Source organism: Chiroxiphia lanceolata, chromosome 5 (genome assembly GCF_009829145.1).
Source record: "Chiroxiphia lanceolata isolate bChiLan1 chromosome 5, bChiLan1.pri, whole genome shotgun sequence".
In the NCBI taxonomy this organism is placed as follows: Eukaryota; Metazoa; Chordata; class Aves; order Passeriformes; family Pipridae; genus Chiroxiphia; species Chiroxiphia lanceolata.
In genome coordinates, this window is record NC_045641.1 from 75,121,567 (window position 1) to 75,143,104 (window position 21,538).

Consider the following 21,538-nt stretch of genomic DNA (forward strand, 5'->3'; position numbering starts at 1 on the left):
GTTCCACAGTCTATCCCAGTACCTCAGGACCTCTACTGGTATATATTTTACTGATATCAACCTGAAACTGTCTTTCTGAATTCAAACCCACTGCTTCTCTCTTTAGAGAGGCCAAGAACCTACTCCTCCCTCCTTGTAGGAGCAGCCTTTCAGTATGTAAAGAGTTCCACCCCTTCCCGGGTGTGTTCCCTGAGCAGTCCTTGCACAGCACTTCCAAGGGCTCTTCCCATTCCCCCTGGTGTCCCAGCTGTGTTGTGGTGCAGTGCTGGATGCTCCAGCTGAGGTCTCTCCTCCTCGGGGGTAGAGCAGAAGGAGCACTTCAGATGTGTTGTAACTGCCCTGCTGTTTCCTCCTCCAGCGTGGTGTTTTCACAGCAGCAGGACACTTTTCACTCTGGCTCAGTTTGCAGCTTCTTCTGTGCAGCTGCTGTCACACCACGTTCCCAGCTTGCATTTGTGCAGCTGATTATTCCCACGTACAGAATCATTTGCCTTCCTGATTTGCCTTCTCTTTCTTTGCTTTAACTTTTTTTTCCTTCTTTTCTGAATCATTTCTCCATGATCATTTTCAGTTTTGACCCAAACTTCCTCCAGCTTCTTTGTGGTCCTTCCCAACTTGACATAATTCATAAATTCAATGTGCACAGTTATTCCCTTGGTCCGGTCAGGAGTAAAACCTGACTGGTATCAAATCCAGCACAGATCACAAGGAAAACTAGTCAGCACAGGCTTCCATTTTGATAACTACACTCCAAGTATGATTTCCAGATGGTCTGTACCCATTTGGCATGTTCTTAGTTTTCTTGTGAGAATGTCATATAAAGCAGTGTCAAAAGCTCCCTTTAAGTCCAAGATATATGGCATAAACTCTTCTTCTTGCCTCTGAGGCCCTGGGTGGCAAAAGAAGGAAATTAGATTGGTTTAACATGATGTGTTCTTGACAGATCCTTGTTGACTCTTACTCATCTCCTTGTTCTTAGTTATGAGCTTACAAATGGGGTTCTGTTCCCATATTTTTTCATTTATTCAAGATTATTGCTCCTATAATTCCTTTCCTTTCTTTGTTTTGTTTTTTTTTTTCTCTTTTAGACAAAGGCAATACATTTGTCTTTTCATTTCTTCTTAATTATAGTTCTCCCCAAGTTTTCAGCCCTAATGGCTGTCAGGACTAGCAACTGTAAACTGGCTTCCTTAAATGTTCTGAGATGAGGGGTGGCTAAACTGGAAAGTATTCAGTCTGGACAGCCCCTGCCTTCTGCCTGATGCTCAGAGGGTGTTCCTCTGCTGGTGATATCAGTTCTGTAACCACCTGCTCACCACTGACCTCTTTAGTGAAGGCTGAGGCAAGAAGTGCTTGGCCTTCTTGATATTATCCCTGGTACACTCTCCTCAGGGGTCCACTGCACTGAGTCGTGGGTCAGCTTTTCTTCTCCATCTCCACCCACTGACCAAGTCCAAAGGGATGGGTTTGGTGTAGCCTGTTGGCAAACCCCCAGCCAGCCCCCATGGCTGTGGGGCTCCCGAGCAGCTCCCGTGCCCAGAGGTGCTGGGCAGAGAACCTGGGGCACGCTGTGTCTGTCACTCTGGCAGGACCTCCTGGGCAGCTCTGATGGAGGCTGCTGATGGTCACACTGAGGAATGTTCTCTTTACAGTATTTATTCATTTCCTGTTTCCTTACAACCTAAATAAAATTTTGTGGCATCCCAGATAGGTGTGTTCAGTCAGAGTAGCACTGGAGCAGGAGTTGCACGGCATTTCAGCAGCTTCTTCCAGGCTGTCTATTCTCAGTTACACATGTTTGGGACAGGGAATGTTGCAGATCTCAAAGGCCACAGTGTGTAGTGATATGACATAATGGTTTATTTATGGGTTCTTCACTTATTCAGCATTTTTCGTCTCTAGGTTCCCACTAAGTTTTTATGGTTGGAGGTGCCAGAATCTTGGTCATCAGTTTATAATTGCTCTGTCAACTGGATTGCTGTCTGTTGCTCATGTGGGTTTGTGAAATTTTCTTTTAGAATGGGCTGTACATGAGCCAGAATTATTTCACACTTGCCTTTTTGCAGCTCCTTGCTGTCACTGTTTATATACTTTTGGGAGCATGTCTCTTAAAAAGAGATATTTACTCTGCCTCTGCTTTTCGCATTTTTTCAAGCATCTTTTGAATCTCATGGTTATTTTCTAAACACTTGGTGGTACTTTCCACAGTCATTTCTGTAATGAGTCTTCCAATGATTTACAGTGTTTTTTTCCTTCATTTACCCGCTAAATATATTCAGTTAAATCCTGGCAACCTTAAACAATAGTCAGCATTTCTGTTCCAGTGAGCATAATCCTGTTGTGTTTTTGACTGTCTTTTGGCAACATGTCCCTTGGTGAAGTTTTCTGGGACAGCTTCTGTGAGGTTAGTAAGTTTGAAAGGATGGTTAGAAGTGCCCAGAGAAATATGACATTTTTGGGTTCTCCGCTGTAAAACAATATTTGTCAGAGCAAATATTTCTTACTAACTCAGCCCTAGCAAACAATCTGTACCCCCATTCTTACAGAAAATGGGGAAATTAGGCAGCACTGCTTGTTTTTGTCGAAGTTTAATGAGAACATGGTGCTGAGCACTCATTTAAAGAGTGCACAGGAGCATGGCCTGGGCAGCACGAGGGGGTGGTTCCAGCTGCACTGCACCTTTGAGAAAGGCCTGCGTGTGTCACAGCCGGCTGTGCTTCCACAAAGCTCCTGCTAATGCTCTCCAGGCGCCTCGGGGGGAGCAAGGGCTGGAGCAGGGACGGCGTCTCCTGCTTGTGTTCTCTCCAGACCCTCTGTGGGACTCAGGGACTCCCTGCTGAGTGTTCAGGGCCTTTCCTCCTCAGTGGGCACCAGTGGGTGGATGTGTCGTAATCGCCGAAAGCTCGGCTGGAGATGTCTTGCAGTGTACTGGGCATTTAAAAAGTGCTTTGCAGCCCTTGTCAGACAGCATGGAATCCTGGAGGCACCTCAGGGAAACTGTGTCCTAAAGTATACCAGTGTCCCTAAATTAAATGGGGCTGGGAGGAACCAGATGTGTTATATATTATATTCCGTTCTAGTCTGTGCTATCCTATTCTATAATACAATATTATATTATTATATTCTTCTAATAATTCAGCTGAGATTTCTGAGGTACCTGTGTGCTTCCCCTCAGGAAGGGAAACATTGTCCATTCTGATTTAAGAAGTAGAAAATATGCTTGCTGCATCATAAAAAATAAAACCACAAACAAACAAAACACTAACAAGGCAAAAAAACCCAAACAAATGAAAACACCAACGAAAACACACAAACAAAAAAACCAACCAAACAAAAAACAGCAGAAAAGAAACCTCCACTCTGAACCTGACAAGGAAATGGAGGACAAAGTAAATTTGTTTTCAAGTCAACTTCGTTTCAGTAGGATACAAGAGCAGAGCAGATTGCTACCAAACTGAGATTTTCATGTGCGTGGGTTTTATAGGCTTGAGACTTTAGTGAGTGAATCAGTTCAGGATGGGTGTTCTCCTTGGCTGTCAACAGAGGATCCTACCAATCTAAATTACCTTGTCATTATGTGACTGTTTGACTTTGCTATGGACCCCATTTCACAAATACTCTGTTTCCCTTCTACTGTGCTCTTGAAGATTAGGAAGCCATCACTGTGCAGAATCAGACCTTCCAGTGGAACTTTGCTGGGCCAGTATTTTAATTAACCTGTTTCAATCATCTCAGTGGCCTGACATAAATATACTGTGTTGGAGAACACCTCTGTAAAAATAAATCTGCACTGCCATTTGCATGAGGTCATCCTGTGCTATATTATCTCGTGTCACTCCTAACACAGGTAAGGAATCCCTGAGGGCAGTGGCCATGTCTGTGCACACCTGTGCTTTGCTGTAGAAACATGTTAAATAATAACACCTTTTAGAGGCTTCACTAAATTATGAGTAGTTGGAAGCACTCAGCTCCTGTACCTGGGCATGCCACAGTGTCTGTGGGTGGGTGTGCAAATGTCTCTGTATGTTGAAGATGAAATTTCAGCTCTTGCTTTGGGATTCCTGAGGCAGTTTAGTTAAATCATGACTATTACCTCAATATATTGGGCAGAGCTTATCAGTGGGCCAGTGCCATTTTTCCAGAATTATTGAATTAGGGGAACACTGAGTGACACCCAGCTGAAACTGGTCTTAGACACAATCTGTTTCTGCAAGAGGTTGTCCTTGCCTTAAGAAGCTACATCTTTCAGCTTGAGAGGGCAAGAGAAGAGAGATACTACTAGCTCTCTTTAGAGATATTATTAGCTCTCTTGCAGAGGGGCATGAGGAGGTTAAGGCATTTATCCATAGGGCAGAAGGACCTGTGAGAGAACAAGCTGCCCTCTTGTTGGATTCTTTCTGGCAGGGGGCTCACAGAGGAATTTGCCTGCAAACTTCTCAACCAAGAACTGAAACACCAGTTGAGATGAAACACCAGTTCAGGATGTCCGTGGTGGGACAGGAGTCCTCCCAGGGAGAAACAGCAGCTCCTGGGACTGGGAATTCCCTGCTCTGCTCTTCCACACTCTGTTCTAGCACAGTATTAGAACTGGAGGCAGGGAGGGCTCAGCATCCCCGTGCCTGCCAGGGAGTTACACAGCTCTTAGAGTGCACTCCTGACATTCACACTGCACCTCCTCACGTGCCACACCTGCCTGGCATTGGATCCACAGCCTCCCTCTACTTTGCATTTGAGAAAATGACTAACTGAGGGGTCTGCCCAGAAGAATTGCTGAGGTTGCATCTGCTTCTGTTTCAGAGAGATGCTGAATGTTTTCAAGCTTATCTTGAAAGCTGGGTGCTTCTGTTTGTCAGCATAGACTTTCTCCTTGGACTCACTTCCTATGTTGGCCAACACAATTATTTTATATATATATATAAATCCAGAAACTCCTCTTGAAAATACATATAAAGCAAGCCTAGCCCAGGACATTGTGCAGGTATGAGATATTGCTTTCAACCTAGATACCATTGTTTACAGGATACAAAATTAATTACATCTATAGGGCCAGAGCTGTTCACTTAGAGCTAAATCTGCAATGGGCTGTTGGCTCTAAAGCCTGTCTTTTAGATGTTCTTCCAGACAGTATTTTCCCTGTGGCCAGCACGGGAATCCAGCCTCCCCAAGCACTGAGTTAGACACCAAAATAGCCAGACTCCCAGAAGGTATCAAGCTGCACGGGGAAGCCCCAAAACTGGGAGTAGAAAATGCAAAGAAAGGGAGAGAGTCTAAACTTATCCCATCAGAGTTAAGCCAGATTTCCCTGCACAGTGAGCCTTTCCAGCTCTGCTGGCAGCAGTCATCTCAGTGTAATTGCTGAGGGTATATGGTGGTTTTAGAAAAGGAGAGCCCACCCTTAAAATGTTCTGACTGGGGAAAAAAGATTTCTTCACATGAAAAGCCAGCAGATGACTTTTTTTGGTTTCACTGATTAGAAAAAAGACATTCTAGTGAACATAGTATAACTTCTTCTAGTGTGTTTTTCTAGGTTTTTTTCATTTAACTTGATTCTATCAAGTACAGAATTAGCATGAGCTTAAGGTAAACTCATAAATAAAATAAAGTACTAATTGTACTTAGTCATGACATTTCTGAAATAAGTTTTGTGAGGAGCAGAAGTGTCTTTTATTAAACTGAATCACATACACTAGGCATTTATTTGGTGTAGGCAGGACCTAATAAATAAATACTTATTTAAGCTATTTGTTGGATTTCCAGTCTAGATGCAGACAAACATGGCATAATCCTCCAGGGTGTTGTAGCTTTCTCTGCGACAGCAATCCGAGAGGAGCATTATGTCAAGTAACTAAGGACATGCAGGAGTGTAGGACCTTGCTCTGCACAGCCCTTTGTGGTGATAGCAATGAACGTGGAGGATGCACTGCCCCAACTCAGAAATGGTGACAGCCAGTCTGGGGCCTCTTTAAAACTGTTTCAGGCTACTGGTCATGGAGAAACAGCTCCTGTGTGCCCAGGACAGCACTTCCCAGGCACAGAAATTGTTATGCTTTCTTGTCTGGTGACTCTGCTCTTCAAGGTGGCCTTCTTCTAAGAAGGTGTATAGACATAGACAAAACACCATTTCTTCTGTTTGACAAAAAAGAGAAAAAATAATTTGTGTCAAATAGAGTACCAGAACATTGCATTTTTCTATAAAATTCTGCCCAGGAATGTGGCAGAGAGAGGTTCTCGCTGCGTTTGCTGGGAATTGCTGTTGGATTGTCTCCTGGACATTCTGCATTAAGGTTGTCCTACAAATCTATGGCTCACCTAAGTTCCTGCAGTGCCTTCCCGTGCCTGGCAGGCCCAGCACAGTGTGGGGGATCCCCCAGGCCAGTCTGTAGTGAGCCCTGGCACTGGTGGCCCACCCTGCAGGCGTGGGGGCTGTCCCGTGTTCTCTGGTGCATCCCTGGCAAAGCAGCGGTTGGCAGGTGGGTCACAGAGTCCTGTGTGGCTCTCAGGATGTTCCTGCTCCCTTGGCATCTCCCATGCCAGCAGAAGGATGCCTCACCAGCCCCAGGGGCTGTGGTGGCTGCAGCAGGGGCTGGGTTGGCAGGTTGTCTGTATGTGCCTTGCTCTGCTCTGCTGACTGTGCTCAGAGATCACATCTCAGCACAGGGCAAACAGCTGGGCAGTGACCCTGTGAGTCACTGCCATCCTCTCAGAGCTCGGGGTTTGTGGACAGCAAATGAAAAAGTTCTGGTGAAAGGGCTGGGTGGAGAGTTGCTTTTGGATTCTGTTTTCCAAATGCCCTTTTACGCTGCTTGTGTGGCTGCCTTCACCTTCCTGAGACATCTGACTTGCCTGACCATCCTTCTGGGAGGAGTCAAGTAATGGTGTCTGAGCTTCTTGGTGTTTAAGGGGTCCTTGCCTGGTAGTCACGTTTGTAACCTCAGAGAACAAGACATGGCACAAATCACACATATGAAAGAGATTTAAAAGAGTAAAGAGCTCAGAGGGTTTTGGATAAATACACAAAGTTTGGATTCTGGTCCAAACCTCTCTGGTTTGCAAAATGAGTCTGGAAGCATCACAAGAGCAGAATCATTTTTTTTTTTCAGCCCTGAAGTTTCTGGTCCTGACAGGAGTTGGGAAGTGACAAGATTTACATAAACAAGGAAGAATTATCTGAATCTTCTCAGGACTCGTGACAGGTACTGAATTAATGTTTAGTCTGAGCCTGTCCAGCTAACCCTACTAGGTTATCTTACCCACCAGACTAGTGGTTGTTGTTTATTGTTTGTGTTGTGTTAAGCTTGTGTCTTGCCAAGTACTGAGCAAGCTCACCCTAAAATGCTGACCCACACCTGCAAGGATTTGACAAAGGGCAGGTGCCAGCCCTGAGAGTTATCTACTGAAAAAACTAAATGTTGTAAGAATGAAAGGATCCAATTTCTAGTCCACAAAGAGCTGTTTTCAAGCCCTAGATATGAAGGATGAGTTTTAAACAAAGATCAGAAGAAAAAAATTATAGGTTTTTAAGGTACTCCAGCTTCAGACCAGGATCCAGGCTTTGTGACCAGGAAAGGAGGAACAAGTCCCTTTCTGCTGTATAAATACATGAGTATTTCAATAGGTGGATTGGCATGAACACCAGACTTTGAGATGCTGCCTACATAAAAGTACTTTTAAAAACAACTAGCAAGTGTCTCTACTGCAAGTCCCCCATTAAAGCGAGCTATGGGTCTCATTAAATAATCTCTCCAGCCCCCCACTTTGCAGCAGCCCGTTCCCAGATCTGAACTTTGGAGCTGACCCCTGTCTTTGCGATGGGCCAAACCAAAAGCCAGATCTGAACACCACTGAACTCTGGGAAAGTTCAAATCTATCGTTTGTGGTTCAGGTTGAGCTCTAATTAAAACAGACCAGTTAGAAAGGCAAATGTCTTAAAACCAAAACAAAACAAATGTTTCACGTGAAAAGTCTTGGATTAGGCTATATGGGACCAAGTAGTGTTTTTGTCTATCACATGATGTCATGTTGCTCTGGTTAACACAAACTGACAGCATGCACATGCTGCCATGGGAGATATTCCATGCAGACACTTTGAATCCAGCTTTGAGCAGAACACAGTATTCATGGAAATACTCCATGCTGTGCAAGAAGCCATCAGCAATGGGTAGCTGCTCTTACTGCCATGCAGCCCTGAAGGTTGTCTGCTGCCTTCCCAACTTTCCCTGCCCATCCCTAGTTGCACAGTAGTCCAGGGTCTCTCAAAAATCAGTGCCTTGCCTTCTCTGAGTGAAGCTTATGCCTCATTATGTCAGCAGTATGTGGAATATTGCCACTAATCCCTGAAAACAAACAAGGGGGTGCTGCAGAACCTTGGGTTGTGTAAGAGGGCAGGGAAATCCCAGCTGACTCTCCTGCTCAGAGCTTCTGTTTATACTGCAGTTAAAACTACAGTGTCTGTAATAAAGCAACATGGTTCATCGATGGGAAAGGGAAAAGCAAACAAAAGGGAAGGGAACTTGGTTTCAGCATTACTGAACTGCTGAAGTGAGAGAAAACGGAGACAGCAAGGAGAAAGGGAAAGAGGGAAAAGGTGTTAATGCCCCATCGCTGGTGTCAGGATGTCACTGTGCACCAGCAGCTGGAAAAAGAAAGTCTCAGACAGGAAGATTTACTGAGAGAATCAAGCACATACAGTAAGTAACCAGCAGTTACTCTCCCAGTGGGCTTTATTCTCTTCCTGGTGTTCCATGTAAGTACTGAGCATTAGTTGAGTATTTTCTCTTTGTGAAATTTGAGTTCAGGCTCTTTGTGGACAATTAGCTAAGGTTTCCAAACTTTCTTCGTATGCAAACGAAACTAATAATCCCACCAGGACTCTTGACTGAGGTCTTTTTTCAGGCCAGGACTCACTTTCTAGAAGACCAAATCCCCCCCCAACATTTCTGTCCTTTGCTTTCTCTTTGGATAGAAGACTTCACAGCAACCGTTTTTGTTTGAGGATATGTCCCAAATGTTTAAGTGGAGGCTAGTCCCCACTAATTAAACCTTGCAATTCCTCACTGAAATTAGTCATCTTTAGTCTCCAGACAGCCAGGTAGGAAGTGACATGCCCAAGGTCACAAGAAAAGGCACAAACAGAGTCCAAGTCCATTATCTCCTGTCCATGCTTTGACCATAAAATGATGGTTCTCACACTGAACTAGGAGCCACAAGGTATGTGAAAAAGGAAGGGAATGGTAATGAGCTTCTTGGTGTGACACCTTCCTCTCAGCTGGGACAAAGAGAATGGAGAACTATTTTATCCATCCTTCATTAATACTTCTCAGGTTAAAGAATGTTCAGATCTTTACCCTTTGTGCTCAGAGGAAATTTTCAGTTCAGACCTTTCTTTAGTGGTCAAGTTGTAATTAAAAGAACAATCTTTCTATTTAATTATTCTCTATCAATATCCTAATTCTGTTTATGGCATCATTTAAAACACACCAAAACAACAGAAAGCAGTAAAAGACACATCTATACAAAGGAATAAGAGACTCACAATATTTTCTTCTGCACCAATTTCATAAAGGAGGATTACCAGGAACCTAGTTGTTACTTTAGAATTTTCTTTAAAGGAAGAAGTAGAGTTGAATGAGAATAGATAACTTCTCATGTTCTACACATGATAATGTATTGATGTCCAGCAAATCTAGTTGAAAGAATCACATGGTCTTGTGACATTGCTAGAAGTATGGCAGAAAATATGTGGTTCTTGACGTGTGCTAATCCTTCTCTGAGTACGGGGTGTCCCAAGTGCTCAGGAATGAGAAGCAGTCAGAGAGTAAAACCCACTGAACTGCTTAGGAGAGTTCACCACCTTTGCCACACAGTTAATAAATACCCTGTGTGTTCTTGCCTGGGACATTGGCATTGGCAGCTTCCCAAACTACTGCCTTAGACACCGAGATCATCCTTCCCAAGTGCACAGGCAGGTACCTGCCCCTGGCAGCCAGGACTGCCCCAGGGACTGACCCAGCTGAGCACGAGTGCTCTGTGCTCCCACTCCCGCTCTGGGCTCCTGCTCCTGCCCTTCACCAGGCCCAGCTTCTGCTGCTCCTGGCCCAGTTCTTTTTCTTCCCTTCTCCCTTTACATGCACTCATAGGTCTGCTATGCTCTTTCCCACTTCCCCACGGCCCTAACCAGGCAGTTGAAAGGCTTCCATCACGAAGATTGGAAACATATTCCATATTAAATGTAACAGGATAGTATGGCCAGCAGGTCCATGTTTCAAACACATTCAATTTCTATCACAGCTGAGAATAAACAGCAGGGGAAGCTACTTGATGGGTTGGTGGAGGCTGTGGCTACCCTTTCTTGTGGAACATGTCTCTGTCACTTGCTAAATAGGTGCACCATCTGGTGGTAATTTTGGACTCCCACTTCTTAAATTTCCAAAGAGCAGTGGTGGAGCTATGCCTGTGGTTGCTGCACTTTTATATTTTTTGCCAGTATCTGTCTGAAAGTCATCAGCTAAGACAACTTTTGTAGGTGCTACTGGTGAATGAGTACTAAGAATAGGTAGGACTTTAAATTAGGATCAAGTTTCCGTGTCTGCTGTGTGGGGCAAGCAGGTATGACTTTATGAGAGGACCACATGCTCTCCTGAGAAACATACACAGAGGGGTGGAAAAATTTCATAGACAGACAAAAATTAGGTATTAACAAGTTTGATACCTAATTAGGGAGTCTAAGCTCCAGGATAGGCAACAGGGACAATCGTACAGTAAAATTAAGATCCAAATCACCCCCTGGAAGAGCTTCTCTCTCTTCTTTGACCATACAAGGAATACAGGCTGACTAGGTTCCTATCTTGGACATCTCGTGCAAATGCCTGCAGTTGTGTGGTATGAAACTGGGCCAAAGGAAAGAAGTGAGGAAGGGGCTCCTCATTTCTCTGCCTTTGTTGTCTGAAGCCCATGAGTTCAGCAGGAGAGAGAAATCACTGCTATCTCTTGTGCTGTTGCCCTCAGAAACTGCAAGGTTGCACTGACCATGTCAGATGGAACTTGGCATGGACATCTCTTCTGAACAGGATGGGTGGAGGCTGAACCAGGCAGAAAATGAGTTTCCACATTTTCATTAAGAAATGAGTGAAGAGGTAAAATTAAATCATGATCCATGAGAAAACTTTCTTCTTTTTGGCAACTTCAAAAGAGCTCTCAAGTCTACAGCAGTTCGGTCCATGTCTGCTGAGCTTCTACCTAGAGAGAGCAGTGTTCTCTCCCAGTGCACCAGTGAGGCTTCTGGGGTGAAAGCAAACTATTTAGACTCCTCAGCTATCCAAGCCCATTTAACTGACATTAGTTAAGTCTTAGGAATCATCTTTCTCACAGAATCACAGAAACCAGAGGTTGAACCTCTGCAGTAGAGAGAGCATTGTAAAGTTGTCTCCTAAAACCACTTCAGGTGGATCTAGGATGGGCAGAAGCACAGATCATCAGCTCAATCTCACATGCTGCCTTTCACTATGACTTCTACATTCTGCAAACCACTTGGTTCTGCATTTAAAGTGAAACACCTTTGAAGTCTCTTTAAGAAGACTTAAAACGGAAGGATTAAAGTTGAGCACATATTGGGCAAACAGAGCAGGGCTGAAGTTGTTGGCCAGTTTGAATCCTGAGTGAACAACTACCTTACAACTACAGTTGTAAGTTCATTTTTCTCTTGCTGACATACTTTATTTCTTTCATTTCAATTTGTCTCCTCTCTCAGTAACAATAATATTGTACTTTGACGTCAGTGAGAAATAAACTGGAGTCATGCAGAATTTAATCCAGGGCTGAAAAGTCAGGCACGATACGCACGAAGGAAATGTTGTCAATTGGAAAATAAGGTATTTGTCAGATGTAATATTGTGCAATACATCAGCCACTTCATTAGGAAAAGAAATTGCTCGTGACTGGAGGCACGACAGCAACCGGCATGGATCAGTGATCTAAGCCTGGGTGCTGAACACTTGTTTGCAAAGCAAAATGCGAAGATCAACAAACAGTGTGTTTTTCGTAATGTTTGCTCTTGCCTCGCTGTGCATTTCAAGCTTTTCAATTTAGAAACAGATGGTTTACCAAGCAGAATGTATCCCAAAGAACAGAGGAGGAAAGGGAGGGATGCTGCTACATATGTAACTCTGAAGTCTAATGTTATGTTTAGCTGTCCTGCCTGCTGTAGAGGTTGAGCTAGATGACCAAACCTATCATCTGTAATTCTAGGGAAGAGATCTTGACAACACAGTTAACCGCAGTAGTAAAGCTCGGGGAATCTCCCGAGTCATTAGAACCCGAGTTGCTGCAGGATCTCCAGGTTGGCTGCACTACCTGTCATCCTCCACAAAGAACTGCCCCTGCAGTGGCAAGGGCTGGCAGCACCTGCCTCTTTGCCAAGTTGCTCTGCACTTAAAAAGTCAGATGTTGTATAGTTGATTGCCAATTAATTAATTGTGTTTTAGCTGAGTCCCTGCTATGAAATTCAGCTTTGATTTCAACTTCTGCTTGTAACCAAAAGCCAGGAGGCTTTTTATTGGCTCTGGTGAAACCAGTGGCAAAATTTCTCCAACAGTAATAGGACCAGAATTTGGCTCCTGTCATTCTGGGTGAAGGCCAACCCCACTTTATGTGACTTTAAATGTTATTTGCTTTCCTGTTCTAAGCATGCATTACATTGTAAGTCATTGCCCAATAGGACTGAGATGGTGAAGTAACTAATGAGTCAGCCTGCTATGGATCATTTGTACCCAGCAATTTTATTACAAAGTGACATAAAAAAAGTGGCACTGAATGAGCATTAATGTTCCTTGGAAGCACTTGGAAGTAAGGAAATGCCAAACTTAAAGTTGCTATGCAAAGTTATCCCTGTGTCCAAATTTTGGTAGAGTATTCAAAAAATAGTAGCCTAGAATTTGCATGCTATCTTTTCCACAGGACCTCTGACTCACTCAGGCCAAGGCAGACCAGAAAAGCAATATGGAAAATGTTTTCCTGAGTAGCTAAAGGCAAAGTTAAAAGCAAGAGGAAAGGAGGACTTTTGTTGTGGCCAGTGCCAAGCAGGTCAGAGTTGCAGGTCATCACAGACTGTGCCTGAAGGGCCCCATGACAAACACCTGTACCTAAAAGGTACAGGTAAACATGTGTACATCAGGGTGATCACAGAATGCCAAAAACTGTAGCTACCCACCCCTCTCAAAACAAAACAAAAGGGTTCTTTTCCATACTGACACTTAAATGGAGTTATTACATACAATAGAAGAAGGTCCATTTAGTTTTGAATCGTGGAAATGACGTTCCAAAGCCCATCCCACGTCAGGCAGTTCTTTGGGAGGCCCTGGGGTTTAGGGGCACAGGCAGACAGTGTGTCATGGTCTGTGATGTCTCTTACCAAGCTGTGCAGTGTGTTATGGAGCCATTCAGCTCAGAATCCCCCTGGGAGATGGGAGAGCAGAGCTCCTGAGATCCAGACACCTGGCTGTGCCCAGGGACAGTTCTCTGCATCCACTTACATCAGTGCACTTCACAAATTTACAGTTAGCTGCACTGAGAACCAAAATGGAGCTGCTCAGAGTCGGCTTTATCGGTGTATTTAAGTTTGAAAATGTCTACAGAAAAGCACCTGTTCCAAGAAAAATCTTCATTTTTATATGTACAAATGGAATGAAACAGAAGTTTTAACAGTTGGCCCTTTCCCTAGAATGGAAATTCCAGATTTCATTCAGGTCAATATCCACCATTTCTCATCCAGCTGCAAGCCACACAGAGTTCACCAAGTAATTGTATTACCATGTTAGTGCTATGTTTGGAATAAGGACATCTGCCTTTTGAAGCAAGTCTGCTGCCAAATAGGTAGATATTTAAATGGCAACAAGAACATTTGAATTTAAAAGAATTTATACTTTTCTTCAAACTCATGACCCTGGAGGGAAAAGAAAACACAATTGAGCTACACTTGAACCAGACAGTAAAACCTTATAAAAAGACTAGGGAGTGGAGAAGATAAATTGGGATATATAAAAATCTATCTATTAATAGCTAGAAAATATTGTATACTAGAAATTATTATATACTACAGTTATATATTATAGACATTTCTTTTATAGGGAGACAAAGAAATAGAGATAATAAAATTAATGTAGCAAACTGACATTTTTTCTAGTAAAGTCAAATGAAAGTTGTTACTGTCAGCTCATAATTTACAAGTGGTAGTGTCCATTTATGTTTATCTTTTCATCTCTGGTTTACAGCGTGTTTTGAAAACATTACTAAAGCCTCACCAAATCATTATGAGGTTGTGGCATCTCAGAAATTCTTAAAGCACAGAGAAATTATCTCCTACAAATGTTCAAATCGATTCACTAAGCTGGGAATCCTCCATCCTCTCACAATAGGATGTTTCTTTAATACAACAGTACTTCCTTAGAATAGAAAGATATTTTTCTTGTTCTAAAAACCTCCAAGTGACAGAAATGTAGAAGAGATTGAACCTACCACTCTTCCTCGGTTAAAATAATATAAATTCTTAGCACATTAGTTGTTTCATAACTTTTTTACCACTCCTTCACAACGTCAGCTACCGCCAGCTGGGAGGTTTATTTTCTTATTCTGGTTTGGGTTACTGTCTTGCTTTGCTACTTGTGATAGCAAAAACCTTATCCACCCCTGTGCAGTCAGAAAGTATGAAGTGTTTGGATCAGCTCCTCCATTTCCTGCGAAGATGATAATGCAAACTGAAATGCCCTCTCACACGCTCTGCCCTGGAGCTCCCGGATTATCACACCCTCCTTCCCGCTGCTGAGGTCCAGCTGAGCTGCAGGGCACGGACAGCCCTGCTCTGCTGGGGCAGCCTGGCTGCCTGGGGGTGCTCCCTCCCTGCCCGTGGGCTCACTGGTGCCCCGGGCTGTGGGGGCACAGCCCAGCTCTGCCCCAGCCAGGCCTTCCTGCCGTCTAGGGCAGCTCCTGGGACGGGCACAGACATCCCCACGGCCCCGGGGCAGCAACACAGAGCCAAAGAGCCAGAACAAATAGCCTGGATAGCCTTAAGGTTAAGGATATTTTTGTTTCTCCTTCCAGCAACAACATATCAGTTGTGAAAATAGAGGCTCTGTTTGAGATGTTTTAAGAGGAGGCTTTGCAGTGACTGCAGTGTGGTAAATCTTTCCTGCAGAATGAGCACACTGAGGATGGCCTCAGATTCTGGGTTTTTTTTGCTCTTTACCTCCTGTCTCTGCCTGCTGGACAGTTACCCAGGGATATGGGTGGTAGTTCATTATGCATGTCTTGTTTATTTTTTTTTTCATTCAGGCCTATAATGAGAAAACTCTCCCTCTGTAAATAACCAAGAAATACATCTTGTTATGCACCACTGTGCTTCTGTTAAGGGTTATCCTTGCATAAGCCACAGATCATTAAATTTGCCATGGTATTTATAGTTTACTAAATCACACTTGCAAATGCAATGACTCCAGATGGCATTTTGGGAGATGGCATCTGCAGTCACTCCAGGTTGCTGTGTGAGCAATAGAGACAGGGGTTTTTTTGGTCCTGTATTGTGTCCTGGAGCTGCCCACAGTCCTAGGACAGGTTTCAGCTGATTGAATGCATCCTGTGCCCCTCTCTTCTGGAATCCCAGACAGCCCTCTGCAGTAGGAGCTGGAAGCTGATGCCATGCCCTGCGAAGCCATCCCTCATACTGGAAGGTTTTTTACCCAATTCTAGCACCCAACATCCAGTTCAAATTACTGAAAACAAATTTCTTTCTGATCAGTTGCTTTAACGCTCAAAGGACAGACGTTGTTGTCTGGGACCATGCTATACAACAACAAAACCCCCGAAATTTTTCCACATTAGGTCCAAAAGCCACTGTGCAATTGAGGTTCCCAATGGCTGACAAATGCCTAAACCAATCATAGCACCTACTGCTATGACAAAGATAATTACTGCCTTTCCGTCGGTGAAGTGTGTACCCTGCTCTGTATCATATTTAAAATAATCTAATTCCAACTCATTTTCCCCTCCAAATCGTTTCCAGCTGTACAATTCCTTTCTTTACCCCATATTGTTTTTATTGGATATAGCACAAGTCCGTAAAGATAGATTTTCCCATAATAAATACACAGATGTTAGAATAATAAACATACAGTCAACCTGATATATCAATATTGCTAAGCATTAACAAATATTTAGCAAACAACATAAGTTGATTTAAGAAAAATAGAAAATGAGAACATAAAGTAGTAGAGAAAGAAATGGCAAGGGGAAAGAAAGGCAAAAAGTGAGCTAGAAAAGTACTTACTTTAGCAAGCTGTCTGGATTCATTTATGGTTCCCTTTATTGATTTGCTGATAGCATTAAAGCACACTATGGTTGTAAAGCATTCCTAGGAATGCCGCCTGTCTTCATGTATTGGAAGTTTTCTGCTCGCACTGAAAGTCAAGCTTTCCAAGTTGGCCAACTCATACCACACTAGACACTACTGTGCTGGATTAATCTATCTGCCTGGACATGAATTTCCATTTTTGGAGAATAATGAGCCTCTCTACTCCTCCCATTTTTGGTAGGAAGTTTTTATGAACATTTGGCATCTCGGTTAAACCATCATCACAGCCCAGAATAAAAATGACTGGATTCATATGTGGAATCCAAATTTAATTAAGCCTATATATGGCCTGAACCAGGAATAATTTACTGACTGACACCCCCTCAGCATGTCTGATAAGATGCCAACCATTTGTCCATGATGCCCTCACTTACACATCTCCCATGCCCAATTCCCGTGTTCTTTCAGACCTGCAGCTAAAAGGCTGGGATCCAGAGTGGACTTACAATGTTACCTGTTTCCAGTGCAAATAGAGAAAGAATCACTGTTTTTTATGAGTATCTTGCCTTCAGAAGTTGTCCCCCTCCCTTTCCTAGTGCTCTGTTGGAAACTGGAGGTGTCTGTGTGTGTATTCGAGTGCATGCTTGTGTGGGACTGTGACATTCAACTTTATATTCTGATTGTGCTTCTCAAAATAACTTGTGAAGTCCTCTTCAGTTAATAAAATCCATGCTCAGATTTTGTTAGTCTCTAAAACTGAAGGTGTTTTCTCTCATCCCTCCCCTTTTCTGCCAGGAGAGTGGATCAAAAGTTGAGCCAATGGGAGGTGACAGGAAGCTTCTTAAGATGTTCCTTTCCTAAACCCCCCACGGCAAGCAGGGCTGTAACTTCAGATGCTTCCTTTCAACACACCAGAAAACTGCAGAAAACCCACACAAAAGGTCAGAGATAAAAAAAAAAAAAAAACCCGACTTCCAAACTCCCTTGGCTTTGGCCTGTTTCTTGGTGTGTCCCTGTCAGGTGTCCAGTTCAGTGATTTGCCAAATCATGGCATTAATGACACGGCCACACACTGCTGAGTCATGGCCATTTTCCACATCATGAGTCTGAGAGAGGAGACAGCTACAGATCACTTCTGATATCTTGACAGATATCAGAAGATATCTTGACAGATATCAGGTGTTTTTCAAAACACCTGGATTTAGCACTGGTAACAACTGTCTGTTTATAAGACCTAGAATTTGGAGAATTGCAGTGGAAATGGTAAATGCACAAATAATTAGCCAGAATAATCTGCTGCCAAAGACCAACAGCAGGTTTCATTTCCATTATTGATTCGGACTCCACACTCCAGAGCCTGCACTGCCTGCTCTTTTTGCATGGAGTTCTTTGCTTCCAGCTTTCAGAGGTGTCTGTGACAGGTTGCTCTGCCCATGCTTTGGGGGAATAGAGACTGGTCCCCAGTGCTGCAGCTCCTCTGCATCGATAACCTGATGAGACCAGAGGCTTTACCCATCCAGATCAGGGTCCTTGCCTTCAAAATGTTAGAAGGCAATTATCTTTCAACGCTGATGATATATCGTTAACCAGTTAATGTTTGAATCCATCTGTTAAAGAGGTAATCTTTAAAGAGGTAATTTGCTGAAGAGGCTTAAAGGAAGAGGAATGAGTGGAGAGTGCAGAAGACGATGTGAGAAGCTGGCACGAGAACCAGGGATGAGTGCAGGAAGGTGACACACACATGTACAGGGACAGGATGAGTGAAGTGAGCTCAGGGCTGACTTTGCTTTGGGGATGGCATGACTATGGAAAAGTTCCCAGTTATAAATGTACCAAAATAAGCTCTATACAATGCTTGACTAATTCATCCCATGCTGCAGCCTTTGTTCATGCTACTAATTTAGATTTCTCTGTCGTTTTTTATCTCTAGCTGCTATAAATCTTTCACACCAACATGAATGCCCCACACCTAACATTATTTCTACAGTTGTTATTCTGTCCTCTGGACTGTTTCAAGTGCTTTTAATACAGGTTCCATGTACTGGTGGTACAGCCCTCACTCACTGAAGTACCCCTTTGAATCAATAGCTCATCGCCCATCCAGCTGAGCTGACAAACTGAGGACTCCCTCTGGCACAGTAGGATCCCCAGGAGGGGGGATGTCTGTCCCTCTGTTGTGCCTTCCAGCTGCTGCTTGGTTGTGGCTGGAAGATGCTCTGAGTTAATGGCCCCTGAGAGGTGGTGGTAGCAACAGGGGCACATCTGTTGGAGAAACCTCACGTTGGGTCAGTCTGGGGGTTTGCTTTGAATTTTGAAGGGGAAGTGTTACATCAAGATACAAATTAGAATAACCAATTCTGCACTTGTCAGTGATGGTGGGAGAGTCTTGTCCTAGTGGCTAAAGAGTAGCTCCTCTCTCACCCATACAGCTAGAGAGCAATTCATACCATGTTATCATGGCTTACTTGCCCTCCCCACCCGGAATAACTCAAATGTTCATCTCCCTAAGTGGTTCTGGGACGAAGCTTTCCTTTGGGATGAAGTGAAAAATATGCTTGTCTTTTTTAGTCTTAATCCTTTCTTCGGTCTGTTCAGGCAGAACCAAATGGCTGGTTTAGTGTTTCTGCATGTGTCAGACACAGATGTGTTTTGTTACACATGTGAATATTCGTGCTTATTCATGCTTACAAGTGTTTTGCACCCTTAAGTGCTGGGTTTTTAAACCTTTGTCCCTCTTTTACCGTTTTCCCCCTTGCTAGTGTAATAACACCACTTCCTAAACCCTGCCCTTTTCCCAGATACTGACCTCATCATCTCTGGGTGCTACTCTGCTAATAAAAAAATAAAGACATGTGAATTATGGGATCCTTTATAGACCTGCATGGAACCCATCTGGCTCGGCTGGAAGGGGTCATGTAAACCTTCTCCATCCAGTGGAGTCTGTGTGGTTTCACACCCAACAAATGTCAAAGCAGAACTCAGCTGCAACTGCCAAGTTTTGTCTGTGTTTGGGTTAAGCCATAAAAGAACCCACCAGGTTCCACATCAGGCCTTTCAGAGCTGCAAAAAAACCACCCAGGTTTGGTGAAGAGGTCAAGAATCTGGTGAACATTTTGGTAAATATGGCTTGAACAGTGGCTCAAGAAAACCCTATTTTTTTCAAACTTGGTACAGCCTGACCAACCTGATCGCTGGCCCATCCTGATGACAAATAGTTTTTGTTCCTTCTAGCTCTTATTTTGTATGGAAACATTCAGAATAAAAATAAAAGCAGAATTTGTAGTCCTCTTCAGGCATTTGGACTGCACTCCGAGGTTTCTGAGAACAAAAGGACTGTGGTGAAGAGGATTATCACCCACGAGCTGAGCAGAGCTGAGGAGGCACCACTTGTTCAGCTTGAAGAGGAAGGAGAGCAGAAATGGAAGCTCAGTGATGGCACCAACTCTGGTACAACCCTCCAGAGTGTGCCCCCTGAGGGCTCTCACAGAAGTTAAGATGCCTGCCTCGCCCAAGGTCAGAGCACACCTGCAGGCTCTGGCAGGTGAAAACACAGCATGCACACATGCAACAGGGCCCTGCTTGGCAGCTCTGTGTTTTCTGGCAGCAGCATGATTTTGGACATCAGCTGGAGGCAAACAAATGTAATACCAACCAAGGAGGACCAGACCTGTGCTTCTAATAGTCAAGACAAGTGACTAGAATTTTTTCTGGTTCACCTTCAAAGTTGAAGGTAGAAGTCAAATATTAGGTTATTTCCTGTATATGGTGTCTTGAGAATGTTTAAAGCCTTCCACTTATACTCTTTCAGAAATAAAATTTAGGCAAAAAGTATTATCTAAACAGAATTAGAAATTATCTTAGGACACCTGTGGGAAGAGACACACTGATGAGCAAATTCCTCACCACCAGCTTTTCAGCATCAAAACTAAATTCTACCAAGCCTTCTTCTGCAGTTCAAAAAGTTCAGACTTTTGCCATTGATTTGCTTTACCAATTCTTTTCATCATTAGTTTTAGCCCTCTCCACTTCTGTGATCTGATGTGGAGTAATGGTCACAGAATATGATAGTTTTCCTGCCAATGTGAGTCCATTCCCCTGATGCCAATGGATGTATTCCATCACAACAATTTACAGCTGGGCCACTGTGCCCTTAAAACACCCAGACCTCTGCAAGATTCTCAGACTTGCATGTTCTTTGAAAAAATATTCAGTTCCCTCACGGACTGAGGTGTGCCTCAGCTTTTGGCCTTCATTTCACAAGGGTGTCAGGGAAAAACCCAAAGCCTTGATCTCTGACAGCCAAAGCACCGTGTAAGTCGATTCCTCTTTGCTCAGATGAAATGTTTTGCCTTTTTTTTTTTGTGCAGTTTCAATGAGATCTTGTGTCTGACCACACTCAGTTTTACTGGAGGCACATGACTCACCTGAACCATTGAATTAGAGGGTTGTCACCCAAATCAAAATGGGACACAAGAAGAAGAGGCTATAACCCTGCTGAGGAGCTGGACAGTATCACAGCGAGTGCCCCATGAGAGCCACACACCACAACACAGAGCAGCAGACACAGGGGGGTTGGGGAGTGGGCAGCCCTTGGGGCAGAGAGAAAAGGTCAGGAATAGGCTGAGGATACCCAGCTGAGTGATGAGGAAAGTAATGATCTCAGTGCTGGAAAAAATATACATGATCGCCCCTCTGAAATAATATCAGACATAGGGTAAATGGAAAGTGGTTGATTTAACTTCTGCCAGCTAACAGCTTGTCAGGCCAAGGTCCTGTATTATTTTCTTTGAATAGGTTTCCTGCCTCAAATCACATGCAGTATTTTCTTTCCAGTATGAGAACAACACTAAAATGTATCACTGCCACATATTGGAAGGCCAGTGCCTTATGCACAGTACTTCCATCAATTATTTGGGACCTTCCCATTTCTTAAGCTTTTGAGAAGTCTGCAGAGGGATTTTTCTGAGCTGATTTTAGTTCCCTTTTGATTGGCCATATTACGCACCGCAGTTATCATGGCAACCTCTAACAAGACAACATTTGGAACTATTTTTTCACGGCCTTGATGGATGGCTGTGCAGGCACCTGGGCCAGCACTGGGTATGAAGTTGCACAGATAGGAGTGACTTCATCTGCAGATCCCTAGAGATTTCCTGTCTCTTGCCAGTTACTTTTCTGGGCAGACCACGGAGGGTTATGAAC

General features: G+C 43.7%; 1 protein-coding gene and 1 long non-coding RNA gene across 3 annotated transcripts in view; one reads left to right on the forward strand and one right to left on the reverse strand.

The window, feature by feature from the left end:
- Positions 1-21,538, forward strand: part of LOC116787342 — a 135,001-nt gene that overhangs the window by 79,350 nt on the left and 34,113 nt on the right. For both annotated transcript variants that reach the window (XR_004357256.1, XR_004357257.1), the window contains exon 11: positions 7,101-7,193. This is a non-coding gene — a long non-coding RNA (uncharacterized LOC116787342). The remainder of the gene's footprint in view (positions 1-7,100; positions 7,194-21,538) is intronic.
- The window catches only part of WNT7B (Wnt family member 7B), a 78,528-nt gene that overhangs the window by 17,244 nt on the left and 39,746 nt on the right, over positions 1-21,538 (reverse strand). The window lies entirely within an intron of this gene.